General features: G+C 44.3%; 1 long non-coding RNA gene across 1 annotated transcript in view; it reads right to left on the minus strand.

Moving 5' to 3' along the window:
• The window catches only part of LOC121286471, a 68,252-nt gene extending 55,793 nt beyond the window's left edge, over positions 1-12,459 (minus strand). The window contains exons 1-2 of the long non-coding RNA XR_005944938.1: positions 12,412-12,459; positions 11,590-11,753 (exon numbers count right to left, since the gene is read on the minus strand). This is a non-coding gene — a long non-coding RNA (uncharacterized LOC121286471). The remainder of the gene's footprint in view (positions 1-11,589; positions 11,754-12,411) is intronic.
• Positions 12,460-24,843: the final 12,384 nt, after the last annotated feature.

The raw sequence follows: 24,843 nt of genomic DNA on the forward strand, positions 1-24,843 counted from the left end.
AAGTCCATCAATTGATCTGGTACAAATGCCTGCAACTACAAGAAGAAATGGTGAAAGAATTCATCTTAAAGAAATCATGGAAAACCATCACTGAAGGGTGGTCTGATTCGATCCAGCATTTCCACGAGCACATGAGATCTTTTTGGCCTTATTGGGATGAGCTAGGCATCTCCCAGGGATGCATTTTTAAAGGTAGACTGGTCATCATACCACAATCTTTGTGACCTGATATTCTTCAACAACTTCATCACTCACACATGGGTATAAATCGGACAAGAAGACTTGTAAGACAGACAGTCTGTTGGTCAGGTATGAACAATGACATTGAAGTCGTTGTCAAGAAGTGCAAGGCATGTCAAGAGCATATGCCAAGTCAGCACAAAGAATGACTTATTCCAAATGAAGTTCCTACACATCCTTGGTCCAAAATCACATAGGACTGCCTTCATGTCCAAGGTACTGACTTTATCGTCATTGTCAGTTGCTTTACCAATAACCCCAATACTTAACAATTGCACAATACATCAAGCACAACTGTCACGCAAACTCTAACTGCTATTTTCAGTTTACTTGGTGTGCCTAGAGAGATCATTATGGATAGCGGTCCACAACTTATTGGCAAGCCATTTCAGGATATGCGTGAGAAGCGGAATGTCGATCATACTATTTCTTCTCCTCATTACCCTAGCTGAATGGATGATTCTCAAATGTAGGAAGATCAAGCAAGATCTATATATTGCAATATTATACCTGAAGGCAACACCTTTAAGTGCAACTCTTCCATCACTGGCAGAGCTCATGTTAGGCAGACTAGTGTGCACCAGTTGACCCACTCTTACATTCTACTCTGTCAGAAACTAGAAAGCAATTTTTAAAACTGTGAGGGAAGATGACCAACGTGCACAATTAAAATACAGGTACAGAATTGCCAAGTTTACAGTTGGGGCAACAAGTTCACATCCAGGGGAAGATACGTGGCAACTAGCCGAGGTGACAAGGATTTGTTCAGAACCAAGGTTCTCTGAAGTCATTACACACAAAGGCTCAATGGTGAAGTGTAACCAAGGACTTGTCAGATCCATTCCAGTGGCTCAACCACCGTACACTCCAATTGCATCTAGGACAGATCCCAAATGCAACTAGGAACAACATCCAAGAGTGACAGATCACTATCAAGCCTGCCTCAATTTCCTTGTGTGTTTGGCATGTGGAAGGGAGCAGTATAGTCTCCAGTGACCTGGCCAATAAATCACCCAATATTGAGCCCTACAAAGAAGAAGGTGACAAGTCTCATCCTCCACCTATGCCGAGTAGCTTAATCTCTGATGCAGTGGCCATTGGTGTGAGTGCGCTTGGGTTAGAGAAAAGAAAAGCAGCCAATGCTGATCACTAGAGTCTGACCCTGAAAAGTCTATGGACAGGATTAAGCCTGAGCTTCATCTGTGGGCTTACAAGTAAGGAACAGTCAGCTAAGGGAATGGTGAGTACCCAGTATGTTTTGAACAGTGTTCTAACCAGATTCAGGGCAAAAAGAGGGCAGGAAGAATATTGATTGAAAAACAAAAGGCAGCTACCAGAATGGACAATTAGCTATTCACTCAAAAGGTAAAGACAAGGGAAAGGGTTAATTATTCTCATTCAATTAATGCTGCTCATTAAAGCTGCCTTTACTTCTCACTGGCCACGATGAATTGATTACTCGGTGGATGGTTATTAATAAAAATCATATTGTGTTTTTTTTAATTAAAAGATGTCATTTGATATGATTGTAACAATATTTATTTTTAAATCCAAGGCCAAAATTCTTCAGTGGTTTTATGTAGACCATAACATGAAAAATGATTAAACTTCACAATAAATCAGTCACCAATCTGGAATCTCATGTGTGTTTTTTCTGCCTGTATAATATGCGTGTTGGTTAACAAACGCCAACTCTAAAATGGAGTGAGGCTGTGCTAAGATTGTATGCTCAACTGTGTTCTCTAATGCTGACAGCTCCTGCCTTGTTTCTCAGTACTGTAGCTCAAGGGAAACTTGGTGGTCTTTTGAGAAATGACCATCAGTTCAGTCGACACTTGTTCCTTTTACCTAACAAACTTCTTTCATGAGGTACAGGCAGGAGAAACACGGAGGAGAGAGACAGAGAGAGAAAGGTGTTCTCATTAACCCAAGGTGAGATCATGTATTTTAATTGGCTGAGGGATGTCGGCAGTAGTCTGAGGACAGGAAATGCCTGGGGGATTTAAGAGCAACGAGAGAGACTTGTCTGATTCATCTCCCAGGGGAAAGTGGTCAAACGGCTTGTAGCAGAGGAGCTCCAACACAGAAATATGCAGCACAGAAAGAGCCTCCTTATCTGCCCCCCCTCCTCTCATTTTTGCGCACTATGCTGCTGATCCATTGATATTTTATTGGGGGTTTTCTGCTTCCCTCTGCCTCTGCCCTCCCGTCTCAACGGCAACCAGATTGACAATTAAACAAAAATGTAAGAATTCAGGCAGAGCCACTCATCCTGACAAGTCTGCTTACTTCTCTGCAGCAATCCCCGGGAGAGCCATCATTGAAAAGCATTAGACAAATAACACTCAATTTCCTTTCTACATAAATCAAACAAAAATAAAATTTTGCATGCAATAACTTATGTGCCTTTCTGTGAGGTGACCAATTATTACAAGAGAGAGGGACATTTTCAGCATTGAGAGGCTTCCAGAGCCGACTATTATCTCCAAGAACGTACTGTACATTTGAGTTATAAGGTTCAAACTTAAGAGCATCAACACCTTGATTGTCTGCTGGTGTGTAGCAGTGTCAAGTGACTGTTTCTGAGCTGCTAAGGGTCTTTCTGTCATAGCAGGCATTTAAAGGAGCTCAGAAGTCTTGTCCAGACACTACTTTATCTAATGTACACCACTCCATTATGTAGGAGGTGAAGGAAATTTTTCAGACCTGTGATGTCTTTTTCAGTTTGGAATGGTTGTTTGTATAACGTTAGAGCTCTTTTTTTAAATTTAAAGTTGTGCTTTTGCACCCATCAAACTGAAAGAACGTGAACCCTCTCTATTTTGGGCACAATGTCAGCAGCAGGCACTCTCAGGTCAAGTAGAGTCTGGGTCAGCTGCAGAGTAAACCATAACCCCAATAGTGTGCCTCAGTCTCAAGAGAACATTCCTAATGGTCCAGGGTGACATTTGCTTCTCTCCACACCAGCTGTTGTGTGCCCTTGGAGCAATATTGTGCAAATTGTGCATCTTTGTCCACTATAAAAACTGTGTGAAGATGACTCAGGCTTTATTGGACCCTCCTAGCAGGCAGGCAATGGGGACTTTCATCCCATCAGCCTCACTGGACTTGAACCCAGGTTTCACAGTTTAAATGTCACATTCATTCTCTGCACCATCCTTCAATGTTCACCCTCTTTTTTCCTTATTTGATTCACAAGTTGCTAAACCATAAATCAGCAACTTGAAAAGTGTCCATGGGGGAAATTGCTGGATAACAAACTTGATGGCCATTCTCAATCCAAGCTGGTCCAACTCGTTTTCCTCAGTGAATGGGTTCTGCTGGCTCCTGACGCTTAGACCTCATTCCTTGCTTGGAGGCGCATGTGGGGTGGGGCAGTTTTACATATACGAAACCCCGGGAGAGGAAGTTCCCTCAGGCCCTGCCAAATCTAAGGGCGAACTTGATTAACACGTTTTGTCTCCGTTTACCAGCCGCAGTCAGACAGATTGAGAGGTTGGTTGGCAGTCAGGAACCAGCCTGCAACCGGGAAGCAGAGGGAGGGAGTGAGGAATCAGAAAGGCTGGGTTGTGAGGAATATCAGAGGCCGGAGTGAGAAGGGGGAATTGGATCAAGTGGGTCATAGGGAGATCAGAAAGAGTTAAGTGGGGGAATAGAAAAGTGGGGGAGTTTGGAAGGAGTGAGGATGGGGGCTGTAGGGTCGGAGGAGATTGGAAGGATTGGTCAAGGTGGAATCGTAATGGATGAGAAAATTGGAAGGGGCTGGTAGGGCTGGAGGGTAGTTAGGAATGGTTGGGTTGATAAGGAATGTCAGGGGAGATAGTAGGGTTGGACGGGACATATAAGAAGGACATGGGCATCAAATGCATTGGAACACTATCGTGCATATTTGGGAATTCAAATTTGACTCCTCCGTGGCAAATTTGGTGATGGAGGATGTATAATTGGGGAGGAGGGTGCCAGGTGGAGACCCTAATGTCTTCCTGCCTCTGCCCTGAGTAAGTCTGTGGCAGTATGGCCAGTGGACAGTGCCTCCCCCAACCCCCACCGCCAATTGAGACTCTTAAGTGGGTAGTTAATGACCATTCAAGGGACAAATACCACCGCCGTTTGTATTCGCCCAGTGGCAGGCTGCAGAATGGCCATGTTGGAAGCCCAAAAAGTAACACCTGTCAAAGTTGCTTGTGGTCTTCCGGGGAAGGTGGGCTGTGGGCAGAGGGAGATAGGGGTGCGGCAGGGGGAGGTAAGGGGGACTCTCATTCAAGACGCCTGATCGAGGGACTCAGCATCAGGAAGTTGGGGGGGGGGCGGCGGGTACAGTGAAAGCCACCCACCTGCCCTTGCTGCCTCTTCTCTCTTCTCCTCGCCTAATACCCCTACCCTGTGACAACCCCCTCCTGCCATCACTCCCTTGTGCCTGGGTCCCTCCTCAATCCGAGCCCTTGAGTGGATGTTGTTCTGGCACCAGCCAGTGCCTTTCTGGTGACATTGCCAAGCAATGAAGAACTGCTGGCCTCTGATTGGCCAACAGCTCTTGGCAGGCAGGACTTCCACCCCCAGAGTTCTTGGTCCCAAGTAAAGCCCAGTGCTGACCAAGTTAGTGCCTGATTGGCACTTAATCTGAAGGGACTTGCTAAAAAGAGACAACACAGGGCTCTTACTGGCTTTCCAACCAGCAGGTGAGACCACCATCGCCTCCATTAAATATATCCCTTAAAGTTGCTGCTTGTTAAATCTGGACTGGATGTTCTGGGTTTTGAGAAACCTGTTTGGAGAGTCTAAAGATGTGTTTAAAGATAATGATCCATTTTCAATTATGCTTCTGCATCTCACAATGTGAAGTCACTGGGGAATTAACGGAGGCAATTTTATCCTTTGGCAATAGTGTGGAATGGGAGGTATCAGTTGAGCCGTTCATTTCCACCCCCTCCCCCCCCCACCACATGATTCTCCATTCCATAGATGTCTGTCAAGTGTGGAATGGCACCTGATTAGATATTAAAAACAAAAACAGAATTACCTGGAAAAACTCAGCAGGTCTGGCAGCATTGGTGGAGAAGAAAAGAGTTGACGTTTCGAGTCCTCATGACCCTTCAGCAGAACTGATTAGATATTGCCCAGTATATACCATTGCCGAGAGTTAAAATAATCCCCACTAGTTCTCAATATTATTGAAGTTTCATTGATTTTCCCAGGAGCAAAGCTTAATCCTTGATCCCTCACCTTGCCCTGCACTCAATCTTGTCCCCTGTCCGATTTTAAACTTAGCAAAATGTGATGTCACTTAGCATGAGGTTTTAACTCACTCAAAACCCATTCACTTACATACAGTTAAAACTGGGCCCCAAGGGATACAATGCATTATGAAGATGGTAGGGAATATAATGATGAGACCAGACATACCTGCCTACAGCTGCCAATTACATATCTTGATATTGACCTAAGTTGAGCCACTGAAACTGTGCATCTCACCTTCTAGAATGGGGTCATTTAGGCTTCGTGCAATAGTGTTAAGCTGGGGGAGGGGGTGGGGGGTGTGGTTGATGGCGGTAGAAAATTGACAGGCAGTTTGAATCTCTCCTGTTCCTGATTCACTATCACCAGTATTATTGCACAAAATCAAAATGATCCCCAGTGGGGCAGAAAGAAAGTGCTGAACATGCAGAAAATTTACCAACCTGTGGACATGTCCATATGTGGTCATTAAACAAATCTCCAGTCACATCAGACTACAGCCATACAAATATCAGCCCATGCCAAGAATTTCCATTTCAGAAACTTATCCATCGTATTAATTCAGTGGCAGATTTTTGGGAGGAGAGATTTTGTGCACCATGTGCTTATCAAGTTAAAGGATTACAGAAGTAGGAACAGAAAATGCTGTAAACGCTCAGCAGATTAGGCAGCAAGTGTGGAGAGAGAAACAAGAATGCCTGGCCCTGGTATTGATCTCCTCCTGACAAACAGCCTGACTGACAGATTTAGGCTCGGTGATGGAGCCTCTGGCAGAAGCTGCAGCTGCAAGAGTGGTTATAAGGAGCCTGCAGCTGTGTTGGTGCGGAGGTTGGGAGCCGAATTCTGGGAGGGGATGGTGTTCAATTTCAAAACCTGGGTGTGGGATTTTGGACTGGGGGAGTCCAATGGTTGGAGGACAGTCCTGCTTCCTCTTGACCATAAAAGCAAGGCTGTAAAGGTATTTAGTCTTTCCACAAAGCAGTCCTCACCTTTTTCTGCTGGTTTTTCTGAGGCACAGGAGACCAGGCTGGCCAGGTTTCAACTTGGAAGACCAGCATGCAGCCTCATTATAATATTTAAACAGCAAATCTGTCTCCTGAGAATGGATTGGTTGTTCAGCTCCTGTCCATCTCCAGGCAGGTTGGGATGGGTTAAACAATTTCTACATCCTACCTGACCCCAATCCACTCCCTTCTGAGGGTTAAAATTACCCCTAATGGTTCAGGTCGACAAACTTTTATTAAAAGAGATTTGTTAGGATCCCCATAGAGACTGATAACTTTTCACAAAGCTAGGAATCCCCATAGCACCAACAGGAAGAAAACCGCTGGATGAGATTTCACTTCTTAAAACTTTTACTGTAACAAACCAACTAAATTCAGCAGAATTCAAACATAATTAACAGTCGAAGGATATTTCAACAAAGAGGTAAATTTCAATTTAAATAGTTGATCCAACAAAGACACACCTCACATGGTTACAAGCACTCATATTGCTTCCTGCACAAATGGAGAACCATGTGCAATCTCACAATCTTTCCAACTCAGTTTCCACTGTATAGAATCTCTCGCTTCCCACTCAATTGTTTTGGCCCATCAATCACATTTAACAGCAGCTGTATTCCATCCAAAGTCTCTGGACACAGTTACCACTGAGAAGGTGTATGTCTATGAACACTCTCTCACTTGGGTCATGACAGTTTTGATGATACAAAATCCCCTGAGACTCCCTCTCCCCCTCTTTAAACAGTCTGCTGGGTTCAGGAAACATTCAAGCAACAGCAATGGGTTTTGTTCAATCCACAAACTCTTGCCCTTCCTGTCTACAGTTCTTTACTCTTTCCAACTATATTACGCACACAGTAACACAGACTTTGCTCTATTCTCAGAGACCTGCTTCAACGTTAGGATCTGTTCCAGAGAGTAACTTACTTGTTTCTTCTTTACATAAATTCTTAGTGTGTTCTCAAATGTTAACCAGAAAACATTGGCCGTCCCAACCCCACTGAAATTAGCTTTCTATTTACCATTTGCTTCTTAGCTGTTTATCCTCCTGGCAACTTCAGGTCATGTGGACATTTCTTGGAGCCTAACGATGTCATAATCAGGAAACCAATTAATCCCATTTCACAGTACTCTCCAAGTCTTAAAGAGGCCATTGCACAAATTGAAGATACATGATTTTCCCAAAGCACAAGGGTCATCACAGATTGCAGATCTGTACAAATAATTCCATATTTTGTACCCAGTTTCAGCATCAAGTACTCCAGGTCAGATGCAGGATGCAATATAAAGTTTACCTCTACCCTTCTCCAAACAACATGCCTCATTTTTATTCTTTGAGGTGCACCCCCAAGGCACCAATGTGACATTTTAAGTTCATTCTCTGAGTGAGATTGCTAATCTGATGATAATTGATGATGCACTAAGAGCAGTGTTGATCTGTGGACATATCAGGACCTGAGCTGCATACAGATATTTCACCTCAGCATTTTTCACCTAGCACTGCTTCAGACTAATAATATATTTGACCTGGAAGCACTTTCCTTAACTTGTGTTGTGTCTACTCAGTAAAACTTGATGGGATTGTATAGGAGAGGCTTTACTCTGTATGTATCCTACGCTGTATTTGTTTGGTGTGTGTTTGACTGGAGAGCAGCCAATGCATTTTGGTGCAGCCAATCCATATATCACAAGAGTCAATCAATTAGCAGCATAGACATCAGCCAATCGACAGAAATATATTTGTACAAAACAATACATTAGAATTGTTGGTTCATGATGTAAAAGATTATCTTATGAAAAGGAGTCAAATTGGCTCTTGATGACTGAAGTATATCTGTGAAAGAGGCCAATATAGCAACGTTTCCTACTTTTAAAAAATTATTCTTTGTGTGAGGGCTGGCCTTCATTACCCATTCCTTGTTCTCTGCGGCTCGATGAAACTGAATGACTTGCTAGAGCACTTCAGTAGGTAAATAAGAGTAAACCACATCGGTGTGGGACTGGGGTCATCATGGCAAGATCTTTCATCTCTCTCTTCATCTGGGCCAAGATTTGGTTCCTTAACTTTGACTGCAGTCTCCAGAGTTGAAAGGGCAAGTCAATGACCCTCCCTCAGCACTGCTGATCCTCCATTTGACCTGATTTCATCGTTCACCAGCAAAGGTACTCCCAGCTCTGTAAATGCCAGCTAAGAATTGTTGCTATTTGTATGAAAGCAAAATACTGCAGATTACAGAAATCTGAAATAAAAACAGAAAGTGCTGGAAATACTCAGCAGGTCTGGCAGCATCTTTGCAGACAGGAACAGAGTTAATGTTAATGTTCAAGTCGAATATGACTCATCTTCAGAATTTCAGATTATTTGGCTAACCATGTGAAGCATGTTTGGCATTCAACATTGAAATCTTAACACTTCTGAACTGCAGGGGATCTTGCCACAGCCACATTGAAGTGTGATCTCAGCTTCATCTAATGCAGATGCCATTCTTTGGCACTATATTTGCTCACTTCTATTTTAAGAGCAGATGCAATCATTTGCTATTAGGTTATTTCAATATTTATTTTGAGCGCCTGTTGCATCTTGTAACCAAATCGCTCGAACACTTACAGGCCCTGCTTGATGTTGCCTGGAAAATCAGCAGTGAAAGCAGATCAGCCTGAGTTAGTTGGGAAACGGAATACCTTGGGATATTGAGCTGTATTTAAAATATGCTTAATGACTCTAATTATGGAATAGAATTCGATGAACATGATGGCAAGAAGACAACTTTTGGGGAGAAAAGAAATAGATGCAGGATTTAGTTTCTAAATTGGAAAAGGTTTAATTCTGTGAAATTCAAGTAATATTACAACTAGACTAGTTTGCACTGTACAGACCCAAGAATGCTGTCTTTCTGAGCTCTATGGGTATGCTGCACAGACACTCGCTGAATGAGTTTTCCTGTATGATTCCACTCAAAAATTCAGCTAGGTTGTGGCACAAAATGTGGGGAAAATCCAATGACAAGGCTGAGCATTGCATCAACACCCTCACCCCAAAATTTACTCCCCTTGCCCTAGTTGGGTAGGTTGCTGACAGTCTGTCTACTGCCTGCTGGAGGTAAATGCCAGCAAGGTGATCCCTGGCATGCTGTCCAATTTCCCTGCTTAATGCCTCTGTCTCAGTCGACCCAAGGGATACACCTCATGAGAGGTTGGAGAGAGAAGGCAAAGTTTCTTGCCCTCAAGCACTAACCACGTAGACGTCGGCTGAGCTCAAGGCTTAAAACAAGAATTATTCTTCACCTTCAGGGCTGCATAGCCCCTTCTAGATAGCTTCCATCTTTTTAGGCACTTCAGTGCCAGTCATTCTGCAGCACCACAAGAATTTACTGCCCTCGCCCATCTATTTAATAACCTTGTACTTAATAACCTTGATCCAGGAAACAAGACAAGCTTATGGCGGAAGCCCTCCCATCATGAGGCAACAAATAATCAGCTCTCAGCATCCATTCCTCATGCTCTGAGCTCCACAGAAATGATGGCCATTGGATAGTAATGAGGAAGTTAGATGTTGGTATGTATAGTTCTGACTCACATTGAGGAGTTTTAAACAATAATGTTTAAGCTGTAATGGGGATAGGAATTCATTAATGTGTGTGTGCTGTTGAGTCTGTCTATTGTTATAGGTGGAAAGAAAGGTCAAGAGGCAGAGAAAAACTAAGCTGGAGGTTCCATTCCCTGGTTTCCTTCTTTTCTTCTGGAAACAGTGAGCCATGCTGGACTTCTGTCCCAAGAGGACTGGTTTACCTCTGGTATCCCACCCAAGTGGCCATCCTTCACTACTGGCCCAGTTGACAAACTATTCAATTTTGGTGTTGTTTTTAAATTGAACTTAAATTCCACCGGCTGCCATGGTGGGATTTGAACCTGTATCCCCAGGGCATTAGCCAGGGCCTCGGGATTGCCAGTCCAGTGGCACCACCATCTCCCCCAGCAAGCATCACAGTCAAGTCCACTTTCGTCTGACGGCCGTGGATGTTCACTTTGCGGCACGGGTCATAAGATATGATTGGGGGCCAGGGTTTTCCAGCTCTGCTGGGTTGGGACCCGCCATGGGAGATTCGGCGGCCCAGCCAAAAGTCCATCGACTTATGGTGGGGCCAGACGATATGGGCAGCGGGTGGGGCCGGAAATTCCCATCCTATGGTCAGGATTTCCCGGTCAGCAAGCGGGGGGGCAGGGCCCGCTCACTGTGGTGGAACTCCTGACGTCACCCCGCCCCATTTCAATTTTCAGGTAGGTGGGGGATCAGCAGAATCAGCTGTGTGCCCGCCGACCTGTCAATGGCCAATTGAGGCCATTGACAAACTCATGAAATTAATTAGTGGATCTGCCTGTCCAACCTTAAGGTTGGGGGGCAGGCCGGGAGCCCTGGCAGGCACTAGAAAAAGCATGAAACCTCATCCACGGGTGGGATGAGGTTTCATGTAGGTTTTAAAAAATGTAATAAAAGTGTCTTTGAAAGTGATGGACATGTCCCAACTCATGTGAGTGTCACATGAGGGGACATGTCTTTTTCTATTTTTAAGATTTTTGAGTGTGGAGCCGATCTCCCTGAGGCAACACTTAGCCTCAGGGAGATGAGTGCGCTGTTTCGTGCGCTTGCGCAAAACAACACACTTTTGGCTTAAGGAATTTCCTCCCCCCCCCCACCCGCACAGGGAGTGCATAGTGCTTCGTGGCGGACATCATGCTTGGCGGGCCTTAATTGGCCCGCCCCTGTAAAATGGTGGCGCGCCCCCAATAGGGGGCGCCAATTGGAGAAGCGCCTCCACGCGCCTGCTCCTAAACTTCCCCCCCAACGTGGGGCAAAATTCTGCCTTACGAGTCAGATTGTCCACTCCCAAGCCCTCCATTGCTTTGAAGGTCGGGGATTGAAACTGGGGCCTTCTGGCATATACTGGTCTATCTTATTGTTCATGAAATGAGACAGCTAGATGCACATGCACACACACACACACACACACACACATAGCCCCTCCTGTGTAAAGGTGCACACACAAATGCTCACATAGAATTAAACACACTTGCACACAAAACACGAAAAGCAAGAATTACCAAGACTTACAATAGTTATCACTATTGGTTAGCACTGGTTAATATGCTTTCCAATTGGCTGATGAAGCAACTGTACAACATTATGCATGGAAACGGCACCCAGTTCCAGCAATGGCAAGTTTAATGGAATTTCTGTAGCCACTGTACGTTTTCTGTTTTGGGAAGCAATGCCTACTAAAATAAAGAGAGCAAATTACAAAGAGGTTGAAGCAGAGGTCTGGGCCTCTTTCCCTGTTTGCGTAGATCATAGATAATTTCTGTTATTCTTAAATCACAGTCTACAGCCTCTGGGAGAATTTTCTGATATATAGTATTACATTTTGTTGTCAATGAGATTGCCAACGTTTGGCTCACTCTGCTGCAAAGTTGATGAGAACCCTCAAGGTAGAGTTTAACTTGGGGTGGAATGGCACATGGGTGGCTAGTCCCTGCAAAATCTCTATGTGGCCTGGTTTGCTAGTGAGATGTGATCTCATGGGTACAACACTATATGGGGACAGCTTTAACTTATGAACAGATCTTTTGAAAATAGCAGGCTCAGGGCCCAGCTGTGTAAATGTTTTCACTTTCACTGGTGTGGCCTAGTTTTGGACGGATGCCAAGGCAAGCCTCGCTGCAGTTGATTTTGGCACATCCCTGGTGCTGAGGAATGTCAGCTTGAATTGTCAAAGTACACTGGCTTTGCAGTTTGGATCAGAGTGCCTAAGACACAGCTTTCAGTACATTCTGTGCTCATTTATTCCAACTCCTCCATTAAAGGAGCATAGAACATTGGTGATCTAATGTTTAATAACTAAGTGTGTTTGATGATAATAAAAAAAATCAAGGTTACCTGATTATTTACGCTTTGTGATAGCCACACAGTCAACGTCAGTCAAACATTCTCACTGCTCAATCCGAAATGATGCTGCTATTCTGATTTATGATGTTATTACAATTTGGCTGTTGCTCTGCTTTCGTTTAATCACCTGATGTTGACAGGAGATAGCAATCAATGATAGATAACTCCCTAGTCCTCACCCTTTTTCTCCATCGTCTTCCACCCCAACCCCACTAGCACTTTGACAGATCGCATGCCTTTTACTCATCCTTTACTTCCTGTTTACACAGGAAGTGCTCTTTACAACCATGGCTCAAATCCTGATAATTGGTGTTATCGTGTGACACTGTTATCATGCCCCTCCCCCACCCCCCATCTCTCCTTTCCTGGGGAGCTTGGCACACTTTACTGTCAAGCTATCTCCACAACACCCTTCCCCATGAACACACTGATCACCTGCTGTATCAGGCCTGAGCTCTGTGTTGATTTATTGGAGGAAAGGCACCTTGTGACCTGAGGCCAAGGCCAGGATATTTTTAATCTTGAAGTGTGCCAGTGGTTTCCAATAGGTTATTACTGATCCTGTCTTTGAGGAAGGTCAGAGGTTGATTGTCCTTGTTTACTGGGAAGCTAGTGACCTTGAAAGGTTTTCAAACTCAAAGGTGCCATTTTTTAAAATAAAAAATGTATTAACCGTTTCAAATGATAGTCTCAATTCTCTCTGACAGTTTCTACAATTAAAGTCATTTGCTTGGAAGAATGAGGTGGGGCACACATTCTGCACCCTACAAATGTGGGCATTTCGATTTTATTTGACTGGGACAGTGCCTTCAGAAGAAAAGGCAGTTGCTGTGAGGTAATTACAGCCCCTCACAACAGCAGTGTGGAGCTGCCCTCCCCCCCCACTCCAGGCCTCCCTGCTGACTGTGTAAGCCTGCTCATTTTTCTTGTAAAAGTTATTTCCATTTCATTGCAGTCATTTGTTTACTGACAGGCTTGCGTCTCAGTCTGGGTGATTACTTGAAGATTGGGATTTTCAAGACGTGAAATTGACCTGGAATTGACGAGTGGATTGCCTGGGTTTAACACTAGCTTTACAGTCCCCTCGCTGCATAGCCCTCAGCTGCAATGTCGAGCAGTTCCTTGCACAAGCCGCGAGCAGACACATTCCTCCACTACACAAACACTGCAGTTTGTTTAAAAAAAATGTCTTTATATGCCTTCAGCTTCCTAGGCCCCAAACTCTGGAATTCCCTCCCTAAACTTCTCCACCTCTCTGGCCCTCTCTTCTCTTTCAAGACTCCCTAAAACCTACCTCTTTGCCAAGCTTTTGGTCAACTGTCCTAATATCTCCTTATATGCCTTGGTGTCATTTGCCGCTTATTGCTGCTGTGAAGTGCCTTTAAACATTTTGCTATGGTAAAGGCGCTATATAAATGCAATTTTTTGCTGGGCTTCTTTTGCTAATCCTGTCGTTGGAGATTGGTTCCTGCTGCGATACAGATCCACAGCTTTTGAGCCTGCTCTAGTGGCCCGTCCAAGCACATCACTGGATCACAAATCACAGAATCTTTACAGTGAAGAGGGAGACCATTTGGCCCATCAAGTCTGCACTGGCTCACTGAAAGAGCGTTCTACCTAGTCCCACACCCCTGCCTTATCCCCGTAACTTTGCATATTCTTTCTTCTCAGGTAGCAATCCAACTCCCTTTTGAATACCTCGATTGACCTCCACCACCCTCTCGGGAAGTTCGTTCCAGACTCCAACCACCCTCAGGGCAAAAAAACTTTTCCTTGCATCACTTCTACTCCTTTTGCTCATTATTTTGAATCTGTGCCCTCTAGTTCTTGATATACTCTTGAGTGGGAACAGTTTCTCACTAGTTACCCTGTCCATACCCCTCAGGATCTTGAATATCTCCATCAAATCTCCTCTCAGCCTTATTTTCTCTAAGGAAAACAGATCCAACCTCTCCAATTTATCCTCATAGCTACAGTTCTTCATCCCTGGAAACATTCTTGTGAATCTTCTCTGTACTCTCTCCAATGCCTTCACATCCTTCCCCAAATATGGCGCCCAGAACTGGACGCAGTACTCCAGATGAGGCCTAACTAGTGTCTTATACAAGTTTAACATGGCCTCCTTACTCCTGTACTCAGTGCCCCTATTAATAAAACCGAGGATACCATATACTTTATTAACAGATCTCTCAACATGTCCTGCCATCTTCAATGACTTATGCACATATACACTGAGATCCCTTTGTTCCTGCACCTCCTTTAGAGTTTCTCCCTTTATTTTGTACTGTCTCTCCACATTCTTCCTGCCAAAATGAAGCACCTCACACTTCTCTGCATTGAACTTTATCTGTCACTTGTCTGCCCAATTCACCAACATGTCTATGTCCTTTTGAAGTTCAAAACTATCTTCATCACAGTTGACAATGCTTCCAATCTTTGTATCCTCCACAAATTTTGAAATCATGCCCTGCACACCACAGTCTAGGTCATTAATATATCAAGAAGAGTAAGGGTCCCAACACCGACCCCTGGGAAAATCCACTACAGACCTTCCTACAATCTGAAAAACAACCATTTATCACTACTCACTCAGCCATTTTCTTATCCAAGTGCCTACTTTCCCTTTCATTCCATGAGCTAGAATTTTGCTCACAAGCCTATTGTGAGGCACTGTATCAAATACCTTTTGAAAATCCATGTACACCACATCAACAGCGTTGCCCTGATCAACCTTATCTGTTACCTCCTCAAAAAACTCCAGCAAGTTAGTTAAACATGATTTTCCCTTAATGAATCCATGCTGGCTTTCCTTAATTATCCTGCACCTGCCCTAGTGACTATTGATTTTGTCCCAAACCAAAGTTTCCAGAAGTTTCCCTACCACTGAAGTCAAACTGACTGGTCTTTAATTGCCAGCTTTATCCTTGCACCCCTTTGTGAACAAGGGTGTAACATTCACAATTCTCCAGTCCTCCGGCACCTCCCCTGTGTCTAAGGAAGACTGGAAGATTATCACCAGTGCCTCTGAAATTTCCATTCTCACCTCTCTCAGTATCCTTGGATGCAGCTCATCCACTCCTGGTATCTTATCAATTTTAAGTAAAGATAGCCTTTCTCATACCTCCTCCTTCTTAATTGTAAATTTGTCAAGTGTACCTCCTCTCTGACCTCGGCCTGGGTAGCATCCTCTTCCTCAAGACAGATGCAAAATACTCATTTAATACCTCTGCTACTTCTCCTGCCTCTACATGCAAATCTCTCTTATATCCCTAACTGGCCCTAGCCTTTCTTTTACCGCCCTTTTATTATTTACATTCTTATAGAAGAGCTTGTAACTGCTAGTCTCTTTTCATGCTCCCTCCTAGCTTTTCTGATTTGTGTTTTCACTTGCCCTCTGGTCCTTCTATATTCAGCCTGATTCTCCATTGTATTTTCTACCTGACATTTGTTATACACATATTTTATACTTTTCACCTTCATCTCTATTTCTCTTGTCATCCGTTCTAGATTTCTTTGTCCTGCCTTTCTCCTTCAAGGGAATATACCTTGACATTATCTGCAATACTATTCCTTTGAAGGTAGCCCATTGTTCAGCCACTGTCTTCTCCACCAATATTTGATTTCAACTCACTCCACTCAGATGCACTCATCCCATCGAAGTTGGCATTCCCCCAATTAATTACCCCTGCTCTGGATTGATCCTTGTCCTTCTCCATGGCCAACCTAAACCTTATGATACAATGGTCACTGTCCCCTAAATGTTCTTCCACTGATATTTGATCCACTTGGGCCAACTCATTCCCTAGAACCAGGTCCAAAAGCGCCTGTCCTCTCGTTGGACTGGAAACATACTGTTTGCAGAAAGTTATCTTGAGCACACTCCAGGAAATCTCATCCTTCTTGTCCCTTTGCACTATTCCTATCCCAGTCTATATTTGGATAATTGAAGTTCCCCGTTATAATTGTTCTATGATTCTTGCACATCTCTATAATTTCTTTGCAAATTTGTTTCCCTACATCCCTTCCGTTAGTTGGTGGTCTATCTACTACACCGATCAATGCAATTGCACCTTTCTCATTCCTTACCTCTGGCCAGAGAGGTGTCGTCCTTGAGCCCTCTGGAACATCCTCTCTCTCCAGAACTTTAATACCGTCCTTAATCAATACTGCTACTCTTCACCGCCCCTTTTTCTTCCTTTCCTGTCTCTCCTAAATACCTTGTACCCAGGAATATTTAGCATCCAGTCCTGCCCTTCTTTGGGCCAGGTCTCTGTAATAGCAGTACTATCATAATTCTATTTGTCAACCTGTGCCTGGAGTTCAGCAATCTTACTAACTGCACTTCGTGCATTCACATACATGCACATTAATCCTGAATAGACTTTTTAACTTTCCCCCTTGCTCTGACCCCATCTAATGACTTACTATAGCCTACTCTAATTCTATCAAACTCTCCAAGTATTCTATTTACCTTGATACGACTCTCTGGTATACCCTCCTTATTAGCTAATTCTTCTCTACTTCCCACTGCCAATTTTTCTCCTCTCCTCTCTGAACATCCCCTCAGGTTTCCACTCCCCTGCCAATCTAGTTGAAACCCACCCCAACAGAGCTAGCAAATCTCCCCATGAGAACATTAGTCCCAGTCCTGTTAAGGCATAATCCATCCTACTTGTACACATCCCACTTGCCCCAATGCCTTGGAAATCTAAAGCCTCTTACCCCATTTATCCAGCCACATATTGAACTGCTTAATCTTCCTATTCTTATGCTCATTAGCATGTGGCAGTCGGAGTAATCATGAGATGACTGCTGTTGAGGTCCTAATTTTCAATTTGCTTCCTAACTGCCTAAAATCTTCTTTCAGGACTTTGCCCCTTTTCCTGCCTATGTCATTGGTCCCAATGTGGACCACATCCTCTGACTGCTCACCCTCCCCCAAAAGAATGCCTTGCAGCTACTTTGTGACATCCTTGGCCCTGGCACTAGGGAGGCAACGCATCATCTTGGAGTTATATCTACAGCCACAGATATGCCTGCCCAGTCCTCTAATTATGGTATCCCCTACCACTATAGCACACCTGTTGTTCCACCTCCCTCCTGTGCAGCTGAGCCACCCATGGTGCCATGAAATTGGCTCTTGCTACAGTCCTCTGAGGAACCATCTTGCTCATCAGTATCCAAAATGGAAAAGTGGTTAGAGAGCAAGATAGCCTCAGGGAATTCCTGCATTACCTGCCTGTTTCTCTTAGATACTCTGGCAGTCACCCATTCCCTCTCTGCCTGTGTACTTCTTAGCTGTGGTGTGACCACCTCTCTAATGTCCTATCCACATAATCCTTAGCCTTGCGGATGCACCACAGAGACTGCTGCCACCGTTCAAGTTCTGTAGCCCAGAGCTCAAATTTCTGCAGCTAGTGATACTTCCTGCAGAAGTAGCCATCAAGGGCATTTTGTGTCTGCATGACTTCCCATATACTGCAGGATGCACATTCCACATGGCCGACATACCTTAAACTTTATATAAAGTGTTCACTCAAGTGTCACTCACCAATCATCTTCTCCTCTCCCTCTTGTGCTCTTTATGAAGTCTCACTGTCTAGGCAGTGTTCAATCATTGGTGGGTGTAGGGGGGAAGGGTTCACAGCCCAGCATGATCCTGTCTGCGCACTTTCGAGAGGGCATTCAGCAGATCAACAGTGGAGAACCCCTAACTGCCTTGTCTCCCCGCCAGCCCAAGGGCCAATTATAGCACCCCTGCCAATCCAGCTGATTTAGTACAGGTTAGGGATTGAACTTGGGACATTCTGTTCTATATAGTTCTGTACCGCATTGAGAGATAGTGCTTGGCCAGTGAGGAGATGGATGAACTCCTGAGGTTTGTGGGTCAGGGATTGGGGTTTGAAGATGAGCCCATGAAGATGAAGGATGAATGATTTTTCCCATCACTGAAACAGCATGTCTGCCCTGCTCCAGGTCGAACTCACTTTCAGTTCAAAGTTATACAAAATTCGTTTTCTAAAAAAAATGTCTGGGTCTTGTTGGTGTGCAGTGGAGACAGTTATTACAGTGAGGCAACTTGGGACATCAGAAGGAAGGCCTAATATTTCCGAGATATTTCAGTCACCCCTGCTCCATCCCCACTAAAATCACTCCTGTACAGCCCCCTGGAGGCTCTTTATAGGGTTGACCCTGACAGAGGACAGCCAGGACTTCAACACAAAGAACAATGGCTCTTCTGTTAGCTAAATAGAAGGGCTAAAAAGAATAACTGTGGTGTGACCACATCTCTAAATGTGTTATCCGCATAATTCTCAGCCTTGTTGATGCACCAAAGTGACTACAGCCACCATTCAAGTTTTGCAGCCCAGAGCCCAGGTTTCTGCAGCTAGTGACACTTCCTGCAGATGTAGTCATCGAGGGCACTTTGTGCCTGCATGACTTCCCACATCCTACAGGATGCACATTCCACATGGCCCAACCGCACTTGTGGTTCCCCACGCCTGAGTTATCTGGTCACCCCTGCTGGAGCGTGTGTATAACTGTGTGTGTGTGTGTGTGTGTGTGTGTGTGTGTGTGTGTGTGTGTGTCATATGTATCTGTCTGTGTTGTGTGCGTGTGTGTAAGGACAGGTTCAGCTTCTGATATGACACCATCCAGCAGTGAATAGCTTGTTAAAATCCACTATCTTGGCCCACACATGATTCATAGTCAATGAGATGAGGATTGCTGGCATCCATAAAAGCATGTCCTAGCAAAAGTTAGAGAGTGGAGAGAATTGGAAAGAAAACCCTCAGACATATGTTCCCATCATTAATTCCATCTAAACTTTGCCTCTTTGCTAATCCTTTAATCTCCTCACATTCCCATCCTCCTTCTGTACCCCATGCCACAATTCTCTTTCTTATTGATAAGCTCATGCTTAAATAAGCTGGATCTGAACACTTCATTTACCCAGCTGCCAAAACCTTGGCTAATTGATACTAAGATTGTTGAAGAAATGGTCTTCACTAAATCAGCATGCTTACTCTATAAACTCGCGGCTAAGTACTGTACACACAACTGTAAGGTTTGAGCTGTGGAAGTATTTTGCGTAACAATGCAGCCCTCACTATCTGACTGACTGACACCACAAGGAAACAACCATGTAACTGTATGACTGACTGGCCATGCAATAATATGGCCTTGTCACTGTATGACTGACACCTAACAACAGCGTAGCCTGTCACTGTGGTACTGACCGACCTTACGATTGTACAGCTATTCGATAGTATGACTAGCTGACCTTCTGATAGTGTGGCCTTGCCACTGTGTGACTGGTAACCAATCAATAGCGTAGTCTGTCACTGTGTGAGTGACTGATGACACCACAATGATACAAGCCTGTTGCTGTGTGACTGAACAACACCCATAAAATAACCTCCACTGTGACATTCATTATTTGTTGCAGTTTGGCTTTTGCTTGATGAGTTTGCCACAGCAGAAGGTTTACTCTTTGGAATTTTTTTCACCCTGGGAAGTGCTTTTTGCGATGCATTGTGCTTTGAGTATTTCTGCTGCTGTGTGTGGGATTCCAGAAACAGAATTCTAGTACCGATAAATTCTCCTTGTTCAACCTTACTCATTGAGAAAATGTAAATGTGCTGGGGTCCGTAGGTGTGCCCATGCCTGTCCTAGCAGTAAAACTCACAACAAAGACATTTGGAAGAAATGAAAGATCAGCTGGCATGGAGCCAGCAAACAAGGAGGCCACTCTCTGCGTGCTGCACTTAAACTGTGCTTAATAAATGAATTGGACTGGTCCCAGTCCCGAGAAGGGTCTGTCTAGGGCTACCATTTGCTCTGTCTCATCGTCAGCACCAATCTATACCAAGGCCTGTCCCTGTAGCTGTCAATCTCTGTGCAAGGTTCAATGAAACACATGGGAAGTGCTTGTAACCACTAAGTCAGGAAGGGCCAGTCTGACAATTAGTTTCTGTGTAAATATCACAGCATAGCAGGGTAACAGCTGGATTCTCTCCTTTTCCTGTCTGTCCTGAGATGTGAAGGAATCCCTTTGAAATCAGAATGGTTCTGGGTGTCGCTGTGAAATCCCAAAAGATATTTTCTACCTTGTAAACAGCAGACAGTAAAGTGTAAACATAACTCACGTTTTGTCAGTGGCATGTAAGCACATTAATGTATCCTGTTTGAAAAAGAACAGGCAGTTCTTCTGGTGTCTCCAGCCTTATTTCTCCCTTAACCAAATCATTAACAAGAGAAAATCTGCTCATTGACACCATTCCTCTTTGCAGGATCTTGTTGTGTATCCCAGCATAACATACTGCAATTCAGAAGTTCCATCACAATGGAAGTGCTGGGGGAGGGAACAACACAGGGTTTTTGGTGAGATGCTGAGGGAGATGGTTTGGCTTGTTGCCCTTCACCTGTGTTGTCTTCTGAACTGGATGAAGTTTCACTTACTCTATGAGTGGCTTAGAGATAGTCAGCATTTAGTCTCTCATGAAACTACTTATTTAGAACTATTTACATCCAAGACCTCATGGTAAGTACATTGCTCCATTCACACAAACTGTTCTACTTACTTGGTCCCTTGGAACTTCTTGGTTATCTGAAGCTGATGTTATGCTTACATCACCATCAACATCGTTGTCTAATTAACATAACTATTAACCTTTTACCCTATAATTCATGGCAAAGAAAAGTCAGAGAGGTTGCGTTCCTCTCACCACTTTCCCTTTTGCTTTACTTCCAAGTAACAATTGTTGAAGAAACGTGTGATGTTACTGAGAAACATGTTCAGCTGCTGTATAAAGAAGGGTGCTCCCTTCCATTGTCTGGACATTGTGCCACATCCTTTACATTTTGCTTTGGAGGGTTGGGCTGGGATCTATCCCATCATGCACCCGGGCACCCCACTTCCTCCTTCTCCGTCTGCAGGCAAGGGATGGCACTAACTGTTGTGTAAACTCAGTCAGGAGTTTACGAAAGAAGAAATTCACCTCTGGCATGGTGGTGCACTCTCATTTGCATACTCATGCCTTAATTCACATAGGATATGCAAATATATGCAAACATCAGTCCGTAAGAGTCAAAAATAGAACAAAGTACTTCAGATCACTCTCTGTTGGATGCTGTTGTGTGGGGGAGGGACTGCACAAGGGTTGTATACAACAGCCAAGTCAGCATTAAGCAATAGATGCAGCACCATCTCCTGTCCAGATTAACATATTGAACCTCTTGCTGTTCATGAATACACCCTCCTCCCTAAATGATGTGTGAGTACAAGAGGGCATTTTGAAATTGGCATCAAACAGGCAGCTTTTATAGTTTATCAGAGACTGATAAACACAGGCAATCAGTCCATGATGAAAGACCCAGGGCCCAAAGCACACAATCCCACAGAAGGTTGATTAGAGTATGTAAGACAATGAAATAAACATGCGTTGGTTAGATGAGGAATTGCTTGAGTTTTTAGTGTTTTGTGGGAGGAAAGGGTGTTATTTAGAGAGGGAGAAGGTGTGATGAGTCTTGTTTCAACATAATAAGGACATAGACTCTTTAAAGAAGAAAGAGAGATTAGAGGCTAGAAATCAGACAGCAAGCTTTTAAAGCAAAATAAAAGCAAAATACTGCGGATGCTGGAAGTCTGAAACAAAAACAAAAATTGCTGGAAAAACCCAGCAGGTCTGACAGTATCTGTGGAAAGGAAGACAGAGTTAACGTTTCGAGTCCGTATGACTCTTCATCAGAACTAAAGAGAAATAGAAATGTATGTATGACAATGAAATAAACATGCGTTGGTTAGATGAGGAATTGCTTGAGTTTTTAGTGTGTTTGTGGGAGGAGAGGGTGTTATTTAGAGAGGGAGAAGGTGTGATGAGTCTTGTTTCAACATAATAAGGACTCTTTAAAGAAGAAAGAGAGATTAGAGGCTAGAAATCAGACAGCAAGCTGTTAAAGCAAAATAAAAGCAAAATACTGCAGATGCTGGAAGTCTGAAACAAAAACAAAAATTGCTGGAAAAACCCAGCAGGTCTGACAGCATCTGTGGAGAGGAAGACAGAGTTAACGTTTCGAGTCCGTATGACTCTTCATCAGAACTAAAGAGAAATAGAAATGTGGTGAGATATAAATTGTTTAAGGGGGGTTGGACAGGTGAAGCTGGATAGAGGTGGAGGCAAAGGAGAGATTGCCAAAGATGTCACAAACCAAAGGTCAAAGGGGTGTTGACAGTGGTGATATTAGATAAAGGATGTGCTAATGGTGACATTAATGGTAGAAAGCAGGATGAGCAGGTGACAGATGGCCCTAGTGGACTTTCTAAGAGTGAGATTTAGATGTTATGTGGATTGAAGCCCAGATCTACAGCTTGAGTCTCAGGGCCAGGGATCCCCTGCAACCTGTCAAAGCCCACTCCTGCTCTCTTGACTTCCACATGGTGTTTGGACAATAAATCTAGCTCCACTGGGATTTATTGTTTCAAGTGACCTGGATTGCAGTCTGGCACACACAGAGCTTGGGCAACATTTTAAAAGGCAGAGATAGGAAATTTGTGATATTTCACCTCTGCCCCTTCCTGCAGCTAGATTAGCTGTGTGGTTGTTGTGGTAGTTACTTTGTTGAGTCCTCCCTCCTCAGCTGAATTGCAAGATGTTCAGGTTTGCCATTTACTGAAAGCTAAGAGTAGAGCAGAGTTTGCTGCCCTTTACCACACCCCACCTTACAATTTTTTTACATTTGCTTCGAACTTCACATTATCATCGTTTCACAGAATGGGATAGTGCTAGAGGAGAACATTCAGCCCATCAAATGTGCAAAAGCTCTTTGGAAGCATTATCCTGCTAGTCCCAGTTTCCTGCTCTTTCCACATATCCCCACATATCTATTACTTTTTCTTCGAGTATTTATCCAATTCCTTTTTGAAAGCTACTATTGAATCTATATCCACTCTGGGGCAGTGCATTCCAAATCCTAACCACTCATTGGGTAGAAAATGTTTTTCCTCATGTTATCTCTAATCCTTTTGCCAATCCATGCCCTCTACTTATTATTCAAATGCTTCTGGGTAGTCAGTGACAGAAGGTGGGATTAAGCCACATTGAGAAAGAAGCCTCTCCCGATCAGGCAGCAATAGGCCCATCTGGAATTCTGGACCCATTCACCTGTGGGGCAGATGCCAGAGAGTGCTGGAAACAGTAGTGGATGCCCTCTCCTTTGCGCCATTGACCTTGTCTCCCGTGAGCAAAGGTTCTTCCCCTATCACCTCCCGCCTTCCCCCCCAACCCTCCCGGCCACACCACCTCCCCCGACCCCCAAAACTCTGATGGCACAGTGGCCCAGCAGGAGTTTCTAGGCTTTGATCTCTGTAGCCTTTGCCAATCAATGGTTCTCAGCCAGGGCAACATCAGGGATACAGCAATCCGATTTCAGCAGCCCCAGAGTAGGGAGGGGAAAGAAAATGATCCACTCCCCATTGCTATCCAGCAAGTGCGGCTGGATGATGTCAGGATCTAGCTTGAATTATGATGCCTGCCACAGTTGAATAGCCCCATGCCAGCGCTGCCTAGGGCACCTGAAGAACGGCTTCATGGGTGAGATCAGTGTGCATGGCCCTTATCTGTGAACCTTTGACACTCTGGCCACCTCGCTGGAGCCAGCATCAGTAAAGAGGGGGTGGGTGGGGGTGGGTGGGGGGGGGGGTTGTGGGGGGGGGGGATCTCTGTGGGAGGGGACATGGTAGGTGCAGAAATAATTCACGTTCATCCACGAATACTGCAGCAGGCTGACCCCAATGGCTTTACCCTGAGTCATGTTATGTATTTTATCGCCACCCGCAAAACCAGGTCCTCAGTGGGTTACACAGGTACCAATCAGCTACTCTAGTCAAATAGACACGAGGCATCTGCAATCTAATTGGGTTTATTTTTACAGAGTGTTTTAGTTGGGAGCGTCTGTTTCTCGGACCCACCATCGCTCAGCAATCACCTTGAGGTCAGGCTGTCTCTGAATTCATGGCAGCTACTGAGACATGGCATAAGATCAGTACAGAGCCATCACTCTTCACCAACCCTGCTTTCCTCAGTTCAAAAAAAGTTTTCAAAAAGTCTTGGGCGATTCCTCTCCTGCTTCCCAAGCCCGTCACACACCTAATGACTATTAAAATATTTCATTGGTGGCATTTGCTGCAATTGGATTTAATTAGGTCAGCCTGTGGGTCTGGTTTTGATCCGGATCCTCCATTTTATTATAAAGGGAAGTGTTCTCAGGTCTCAGAAATTAGGAATTAGGAATCCATCTGGATTTGTTCCTTTAGATTTCTATTGTGGCATGCTTTCTAACCTGACTGACGTGTTTTATCTGGAGAAAATTTGTATATGTATTTCCACGTGCAGGGAACTAGCACAGCTTATAAGCAAGAGG

Source organism: Carcharodon carcharias, chromosome 13, assembly GCF_017639515.1.
Source record: "Carcharodon carcharias isolate sCarCar2 chromosome 13, sCarCar2.pri, whole genome shotgun sequence".
Taxonomy (NCBI): domain Eukaryota; kingdom Metazoa; phylum Chordata; class Chondrichthyes; order Lamniformes; family Lamnidae; genus Carcharodon; species Carcharodon carcharias.